This window comes from Brassica napus, chromosome C2, assembly GCF_020379485.1.
Source record: "Brassica napus cultivar Da-Ae chromosome C2, Da-Ae, whole genome shotgun sequence".
NCBI lineage: Eukaryota > Viridiplantae > Streptophyta > Magnoliopsida > Brassicales > Brassicaceae > Brassica > Brassica napus.
In genome coordinates this window covers 46,350,839-46,359,905 of record NC_063445.1, presented here as the reverse complement: position 1 = coordinate 46,359,905, position 9,067 = coordinate 46,350,839, and the positions used below count along the sequence as shown (strand labels likewise).

Below are 9,067 nucleotides of genomic sequence, written 5' to 3'. Positions count from 1 at the left end.
TAAATCACAAATATCAATATTTATAGGAACGTATATCCAATTTGATCTGTTATATGCATATATATACACATATATTTAAATAATTATATATAAGTTATATATTATAGTTTATATATATTTTACAATACTTTTGTTTTTAAATAATTTCATTTTAAGAATTTTATTTTTCATGTATTATTTTGAAAAAAAAATGTCATTTAATATTAATTAACAGTATCTTTATATATTTATCAACCATCTTTATATACTTTTACATACACATACATGTGCACATTTACGTGAGCACCTTATAACTAAGTATTTACCACAACTGAAATATCTAATTTTTTGGAAGTTAAAATATTATTTTTCTTAATGCTTTTTTCTCTATCGACCAAATTGTAGTAAAATGATTTGTTTTAATAATTTTCTTTTCTTTTTTTAACTATTATCCGTTTAGAACTATAATATGAAACAATTGGTTCGACATCACGACTATCTAAGATTCATAACATGAAAACAAACAAATAATAGTCATTTTTTATTATCAAAGGAAAAAAAACCAAAAACATCAAATATTTTAACCGAACAAACCAAATAAATATTGATTTAAAATGATAGTTATATTTTAGGAGATTAAAAACCAAAAAACAACCTAAAACCAAACCGATATCCAGATTAAACAGATTAATATCTTCTTATTAAAAATAACGAAACTAATAATCACATTCCGCGCAAGACGTGGATTATTACCTAATAGTTTTTTTAAAACACGTTTCTGTAGTTTTTGTTTTTCCCTTTTATTTTGGTTTTTTGCTGTTAACCATCGGTTTTCCAGACTGAACTTCGATTCGACAGAGAGAAAAAAGGAAACAACAAAGTTAACATTCCTCATGAATCATGATGGAGAGAAATCCTTAAGATTTTGCAAACACATCTCTTACTTCGATTGACTTGAGTTTGTGTGACATAGATTCTCTTGTGATTGTTGTGTAGCTTAGTTAGCCACCAGAAATAGATTCACCAATGCCCAGAAGAAGAGTTATTTACCGAGGGGTTCACTGATTGATACAAGGCAAGAGCAACAAGGTTTCCTCCAAATACACATTATATATAGGGGTTTAACAAATAACTAGACGATAACCCGCGCGCATGTGTTGAGTTTTTTAATACTATTTTTTGTTCATTAAATGTTTTAACATTTTACAACACTACATAAAGATTGTAAAATGACAAATACAAATGTTGGTCTATTAAATGTATCATCCTTCTTGAAGATTTAACATATTAAAGTTCATTTAAATTATTTTTAAGACTTCGTATGCACAAAATGAAATTAAATTTTAAGGGTGACACAAATCACAAAAACTAGATAAGCAACATCGATTGTAAAATGACAAAAGAGGATTATGTTTTCTATTCTCGATTTGTTTACTATTGATTCTCCACAAGTGATTTTATTTTCTACCTCTATAAAATTATGCTTTTATTCTCGTTTTTGTTTCAATTATATGAGTTTTGTTTCTTTTTAACTTCTTTTGTGAATTCGATGAATTACATAAGTGTCAATTTATAAAGATAGACATCTACAAAAATTAGTTGCACTTCAGATAAATATCTAAAAATTAAAACTTTGAATAAAATCACCGGAAAAATCTATTCACATGTTAGTGTTCAAATATAATATATCTAGCTGTTATATAATATAAGTGCAGACTCGAAATATAAAAATGTCTGTCTAGTATATATTCACCAGTTCGGTCTAAAAATCATCTAATTTTATAACAAAAAAAAAATTACTTATTTTATTAACCTAGACTTTTGAGATTTAGTTACTTAAGAGTATACCGGAAAAATATATAATACTTTATCATTCTAGTATATGTAAACTATGTATAAAGAAATAAGTATTTGATTTATTAAATGTTAAACCAAAAACTTATAATAAATAAGTGTAATCTCTCATTCTTACAATTATAATAACTAGATAGGGTATTAGGGAGAAACAAATATTAGACGAATGATCAAATCTTTCATTCTTCGAACAAACTCAAAAAGAGGTGATTGGAATCTTTTAATTATATTTCATTAAAGATTTTTAGGAACAAAAATCAAGACTAAAAAATTTAATCTGAATGAAATAATATATAGTACTTCTAATATTGAAAATCACATCGATTTGAATAAATGTATTTCTGGGATGTTAGGATCAACAACATATTAGAAACCACATATTTAAAAAATAATTGGTATACATAAAAGTATAAACATTAGAGTAAGCACATAAATCAAAACCAATACCTTTTGTTTACTTACAATTATGTTTTTGTTAAATAAACCAAAACAATCATTTTATTTACTTTATATGGTATATAATTAAACTTTAGTGATATTGAAATACATATATAGAGTATATTTTAATATAAATATTTATTATTGATACTTCCTACTCATATTATTTTATTAACATTTATATATTTACTGTAACAAAAATTTAACCGTTAATCACAAAAAAAATTAATAAGAGATTTATCAATACAAATTTTAAATTAAAAATTAAGATCTCAACAATTTTTAATGCAAATTTTGAAATTAACATATTTTATGTTTTATATAGTATGTAATTTAATTTAAATGATATTTATATATATATATATATATATATAATATGAATATCTATTAATGATATTTCATATTCATACGATTTGTGATCATTTGTATCTTGTTTGAACCCAAAAAATTAAACAATTGATCACAAAATTTTCAATGTGAGATTTTTATTATTTTTAATAATTTATAATCATTTTAAAAAATTCAAGATATAGCATATAAGAAAAAATCTAATTTTTTTTATGACCCTGGTATCCGAAGCCTCGAGAGGATCCGACTAGCGCCAATGACCGTCCACTGGAGCTTAGCCGGGGAGCCCACTGAGGCATCCAGGAGGGCTGGTGATCACCCCATGTAAATCCCACAGCGGCCACACGTTATCATACTTCTCTGTATTGGGCCTGAAGGTCCCTCAAGATAATCACCTCCCAGCAGCACTCGAACCCATGACTTCCCAGGTTGAGTTTAACCACTGGACCATTAACACGTGGTTAATCTAATTTTTTTTTATAATATGCTTAATGTCATTATTTAATTTATTTTAATAATATAAAATTAAACAAAAAAGAGAGAGGATAGAACAATTGTTATCAAATATGTATTATTCATAATCATTAATTGTCATATATATGTTAATCATATTAGCTAATTCTGTAGCTTTTATTTATGGAATGAATTAAAAAACTTATTTTTTACACTACTAATCAATTTTATAGTTAGTTTAATAAAAAATATAATATATATTTATGTGGATCAACTTATTTTTCTAAGGATTCTAAGAATCATCCTAGTAATAACACGTGTCTACGAAAACATGTTGTAATGCTCCAAGATAATATACATGGGATATATACTAGAGTTTTTTTAATCAAAAAAAAAAATATATATATATATACACTAGAATCTGATCCGCACAGCGCGCATGTATTTTAATTTTATATAACTAAGATTTGATTTATTTGACCAAATTATAAGTTGTATATAGTTTAAAATATAATTTTATATATTATACCTATGTACAATTTATTTTATATATTGTATATTTATATAACACTAATTTTTAGATGAAATAGCTAGTATATTTTTATAACACTAACAGTGAAATAGCTATAACACTAATTTTTAGATGAAATATACAACATATGAGTTCTCCAAATTGTATCATTTTGAAACAGAATGGCATCTCATCTATTTTATTAAAACAGAAGTACTCATAAAAATTAACTCTTAGATTTATAACTTATTTACACTTTTATGCCACTGAAGTAATTAAATTAACTATCTATAAATAATCTTTGTCTTTTCCAAGTATTAAACCATTTCCTAAAATAATTATGATTTCCTTAATAACTGTGTAAGTAATAAAGATTTTTTAAACAATAATGTGCATAGTATAACTTTCCTCATCTATAATTATTATATGTTACTAAACATAATTTAAACTGCAAAGAGAATAATGTTTTAATCTACACTGCAAGAAGTTTTTTTTTGTCATTCACCACAAGAAGTTATATTATATTCATCCTCATCTTTTCAACAAAATAAATCAACTCATAAAGTAATACAGTATAATCTAACAATATTCTTCATAACAGTTTAACTCATTTTAAACACACAAAAAATAAACTTTTATTGACCAACTTAAGATAGTTTTACGACTTTCATATGTACAATTAATTATGAATCTTTATTATAACCACAAAATACAAGATGTTGCACTTCGAAAATCAATTGTAGATATAAGCAAGAACTCCAAAATCAGTTTTTAAAAAAATCTTTCTTTTCCCTTGAATTAGGTAACAAACAACTGTATATATGATATTCAACTCAAACTAAAAAACATTAAATACGGTATTCGAATAAACATCTGAAAAATCTTAACCTTTCCTATTTCACAGGTTTCAACTTTCAACACAAGATACAATAAACAAAATATTCTAAATATTAAAGCAATTGTGATAGGCCTTGAAAAGGTGGTTAACGGATGTGTAAATTTGCAAGTCATAAATGAAAAACGAAAGCCCACAACAAATAATGAGAGATTAGTATTTACATAAATAAAACGTAATGTTTGGTGTTTTTTTAAATACAAATTCATAGTTGTTTGTATGACATTATCTTAAATGAGTTAATTTTGTAGTACAATTGACGGTTAAAAATGAAAATTATATTTAGTCAATATAGAAAATAAAATGGTAATTTTAAAATGAGTTCATAACATAGAACTTTGTGTTCAAATTTATAAATATGTAGTATATCATGTTATAAAAACATAAAATTACGAGGCAAACAGTTAAAACAAAACACGATATCACTGAATTACTTGTAGACTAATATTTAATGTTTATAAATAAATATTCATTTTCTGATGTATCCAAATCTTACAATATACTCATACCTAATCAAAATATATAAAATATTATTACATTTCGTGTTAAAAGAAATATTATTCATACATAACAATGGATCAATATTTATCGAAGAATGGCGTACAGATCAATAATTTTTACATCATGTATACTATTTAATTATTGTGTTTATAAACATTTCAAAATATAATAATATTTAAAATATTAACTAATAAACATTTACATAATACTTCTTCTGTTTCAAAATAGTTGATGTTTTGGATGAAGGCACAAGAATTAAGACATACACATTTTCTTAAAAAGTAACAATAAAAATATATAATAAATCTAATATAACCAATCATCAAAAATACTATAAAACATCATTGGTAATTTCAATTAACTTTAAACTAATTAAAAAATATCAAACATCATGTATTTTGAAACATCAATAACTCTTCAAAACATCATCTATTATGAAACGGAAGGAATATATATTCATGTATATAAAAGTGAAAATAAGTATCCGCACGGACGTGCGGATCAAACTCTAGTATATATTATAACGAGGGAGGTTTGCTCACTCCTAAGCCTGTCACACTGGACTGGACAGATTGTGAGTCCCACTCGAAAAAAATAAAATAATTGAAAAAGTTGTTAATTTTCGATATTAGAGTAATAGGCTTAAAGGACTTTCGATATTAGAGTAATGGGCTAAACTCAGGTTTGTTCTTATGGGCTCTCACAGTTTCAGTCGGCTCATTTATGAAGTGTTGTCGTTTTTTAACATAGGGTTATCTTTCTTGCTTCAGACACATCTCGAAACACAGAGCTTCACCGTTTGTCGTTTCGTAATCTCTCAATCTCCAGCAAACTCTACATCTCCCCATCTTCAATAACTTTTCATTAATGGCCCTGTTTCGTATCATCTCCGTTAACCCTTCTTATATAAACTTCATCATAGATCGAGGAAATATGCATCTCAAAAAACGGCTCGATATGATTCCTCTACCAGGTTTTCTTTACAGCATCTCATCGAAAATCTCTCTCAGCTTCTCCAGTTGCTCAAACCGGAGCAGTGCATCTCATATCAAGTCAAAGCTTTATTGAACCGGCGCAGATTTCAACCCATCATTGACAATGTCCTCCTCCGCTGCTAGCATGATATTGTTGCTCACACAGTCGTCTCCAATCTCTGCCTTGTCTGATTTCTCAGTTCATTGTTTGCTGTATCATCCGCTTTTAGGATTCAAAGACCATCAAGAAGAATGGTGAATTCGTGGGTATCATCACCCTCCTCCTAACCTTTTTTTTTTTTAAATCTGCAAAGTAACATATAATAAAGCTTTAAGGGATCTTTGACGGATATTTGCATTTCGGGGAAACAAACTTCTGCTTCACATAATAAAGCTGATCACTCCGTAAGCTTTTCAACAATCATTATCTATCCATGTTTAATTGCAAGTTTGATATACTTTAAAAAAGATTCATCGAAATTTTGTTATTTTGCTTTGCTATGTATATCATGTTCATTTATAGTTTTGTGTGGTGGTCTGAGAGTGATGTCGTTCTCATTTACATATTGTTTTGGTTTGTGGGTTTTATTTTAGGTGTAAAACCTCGACCGATGGAGGCGAAGATCGAGACGTTGAGTTTCACTCTAGAGAATCAACCTGAGTTTCAGCGAGTTATCACATTTATATTGAATGAACACGTACATCTATGATTCCTTGAGGAGTAATAAGTTATTATTTTGCTAGGTTTTCCGTGGATAGAATAAATATTGAAGTTAGCGTGCTCTTTTGATCTCTGTAGTTTGTCAAGAAAACAAGCCGGGCGGCGACTGAACCAGTGAACCGTTCGATATCACCGGAGAGGCAGATCAAATAATGTAGCTCTACCATCTGCATCACAAGAGACTTGTGGTAGATTAGATGTGGAAGGCATGGACCTTCAAAGAAACTGATTACAGGTTATGTCAATTTTCTCTTTACAAATTATGAAGTAAGTTGATATTTCCGTTGTTTTAAGTATAGTAGAAGGTTCATGGATATATTATATTTTTATATCCATTGTAGGTAGTGGTAAACACAGTCGAAAGACATAAATAAATTTAAAAGGATTAAACTAATGTTTCAGTTGTGGTGGCTAACACTAAACCTCATTTGGGTATCACCGTGTGTCTACGTCGGTGGTCATACGAGTCCTCACTGCGGCAGATCGGCTTCAGAAAGGTCTGGGGCAGATTGTTATTCAAGAGGCAGTGGAGAGTGATTATGGTGTTGACTCGGCTGTAAGAGTGAGGGTCCATATCTGAGTTGTTTCACTCTCTTAGGCCACCAGAGCAACAATTCAAGGAATAGAGGTCAAGCGTGATTAAGGGAATGGAAACTCTCTTTAGTTGTTGGGCTGAGGGGATAGAACTGATACAGTGGAAAGAAACATATTTAGGAAGGAGCAAAGTATCCGCTGTATTGTCACTTATGAACTCATTGCAGGCTCAAACCAAACATGGAGTGTTGAAACCATAATAAGGTTATTTAAGTCTATGATGGATTCTGAAACTTCTCAAGACTACTGCTTTTTGAGAACACGCTCTACACCAAAGCAAGAAAAGAGGAAGCGGATTGCAGAGGTGAAGATGAAATCATAATTACCTTGAGGACAAGGTTTTTCAAGTGGGAAGTAACGATAAGTTTGGTAAATTGGCTGTCACGAACAAAATTTCGAAGCCAAATTAAATTTGAAACTTTTATGCAAGTAACGAGAGTTTTTCTTTTCCGACGGTAACAAGAGTATTTGTATTGAAAACTGTATCAAAAAACAAATTTTCTTAATCTTCTCTCTTCTCTTCTGATAAGCAACTATCGAGTGTTTTTCACTCATTTTATCACATATCAGATAAGCTCAAAAAAATAAAATGTTCTTCGGAATAGATAATTAGCCGCCACTAAATACTCAAATACCACCCGCATCTTAACTTGTTTTCCGACTCCGAGCGTCCTCCACTAATACACCAACTATCCTAAACCTAGCCGATAATCACCCTACCTCCGCCCTTCAAAGTGTCCACAGCTTAGCAATAAAACTGTACAAGTTTAAAAACAACTTTACAAAGGTGGATTACTTCTTCAGAGATTAAGCAACGCTTATGTTACCATCCCCTAGTAACATATAATTCCACCCTACAAAGTAATCTACATTTTCCACTCATCGTTGTTTTTTTGTTTTATATTGTTTAATTATAAATAGGTAATAATTCGCGCCTTGCGCGGAATGTGATTATTTGTTTCGTTATTTTTAATAAAAAGACATTAAATCTGTTTAATCTGGATATTAGTTCGGTTTTAAGTTTTTTTTTGGTGTTTAATCTTCTAAAATATAACTATTATTTTAAATTAATATTCATTTTAGTTTATTCGGTTAAAATGTTTGATTTTTTTGTTTCTTTCAGGTAAAAACCAAAATTAATATTATTTATTTATTTTCATGTTATAAATTTTAGATACTCGTCATGTCGAACCAATAGTTTCATATTATAGTTTCTAAACAAATAATAGTTTAAGAAAAAGAAAAGAAAATTATTAAGACAAATCATTTCACTACGATTTGGTCGGTAGTGAAAGAAGCATTAAGAAAAAATATTTCAACTTTCAAAAAAATTAGATACCTTAGTTGTGATGAATACTTAGTTACAAGGTGCTCACAACAAGGTGCACAAGTATGTGTATGTAAAAAGTATATAAAAATAGTTGACAAATATATAATGATATTGTTAATTAATATTAAATGACATTTTTGTTCAAAATAATACATGAAAGAAAAAATTAAAATTAATTTAAAATAAAAAGGCCTTGACATTAGTCATTTTTTCATATAAAGAAAATAAAATTGTATCCGTAAATAGGGGTGGGCACAGATCGAATATCTGGGTATTTGGAAGCATTTGTGTCGATTCGATCTTTAGACACCTAGATATTCGGTGACTCGGATCTCCGAAATGTTTTAGAATTTTAAAGAATATCCGATTTGATCCGTAAATTAAAGAAAATTTTAAATAATATGTTTTGTAAAATATTTTTTTGCATGATATATAAGATAAAAATTAAAAGAAATAGTGAATCGACATA

General features: G+C 28.2%; 1 long non-coding RNA gene across 1 annotated transcript; it reads left to right on the top strand.

Annotated features, from left to right (window-relative positions):
• Positions 1–5,733: 5,733 nt before the first annotated feature.
• On the top strand, positions 5,734–7,776 carry LOC106381927. Its single transcript, XR_001276766.3, has 4 exons — positions 5,734–6,358; positions 6,548–6,651; positions 6,753–6,909; positions 7,077–7,776. It is a non-coding gene; the product is annotated as an uncharacterized LOC106381927 (long non-coding RNA).
• The last annotated feature ends 1,291 nt before the right edge of the window (positions 7,777–9,067 follow it).